This window comes from Egretta garzetta, unplaced genomic scaffold, assembly GCF_000687185.1.
Source record: "Egretta garzetta isolate BGI_Z169 unplaced genomic scaffold, ASM68718v1 scaffold159, whole genome shotgun sequence".
NCBI classification, from domain to species: Eukaryota; Metazoa; Chordata; class Aves; order Pelecaniformes; family Ardeidae; genus Egretta; species Egretta garzetta.
The window spans coordinates 539,077-539,961 of NW_009260762.1; positions in this window are offsets into that span (position 1 = coordinate 539,077).

The window sequence follows — 885 nt, forward strand, 5'->3', positions numbered from 1 at the left end:
ACCGTCCCCAGTGCCCCCCGCGGCCGGGAGAGATTCGCCGGCTTCAGCCGAGCCTCCGCGCGGCTGAGGCCTGACCGGGACTGGCTGCCTGACGGGGACTGACTGCCAGTGTTGAGGGAGGATAAAGCAAGCTGTGTGCTTATCAGGTCTCCGTGTTTTCCCGCTTTCCAGTACTCATCAGTGCGACCGTCCTCCAGTGAGCTTGTTAGCACTCCTTTAGCCTACCCTCGGGGCCGTTGTTTACCGTTAGAGGCCCTTCCTTCACCCCCCCCCGCCCCCGCGGGGAGCCGGGGCTCCAGCTCTGCCTCAGCTGCCTCCATGAGCCGCTGGTGTGAGGAGACCTGGGAGCACGCACGCAAACTGCTCCTCCGGTGCCCCTGTCAGGGAGGGTCAGTGTGAAAAGAAACTGGTATTAGTGGAACGGGAAAGGGTAGGCCCGATGCTCAGGAGGTGGCATGTTCCCATTATTTTCCAATGTCCCTTTCAGGGATTGCAGTTTGTAAAATGAAACATGCTGTGTGCAAATTCTGCAGTGCGTCGCTGTTAACAGCTTCAGGTTTTTTAAGTCATGAAAGCTGATGAGTGATTAAATATAATATACTTATTTTGTATGTTATGTTACTTGAAGTCTCTTATGGCCCTGTCTCGCTTTCCTGAAAAAGTCTGCTCTGGCTTTCATGTGTTAGTCACCCGTTTTGTCTTACACATGTTCAACATTAGATTGGGAAAACAGAACAAAACAAAACAAACCCAGCAAGCAATGATTTAATGAACTCTGTACTTGGAGATAAATTTATTTGAAAGCTATTGATGCTCAATACAAAAAACCCCTCACTGTGTTTATGACCTTATGAACACTGAAGTTAGTCTATCAGTAGCTAAAAG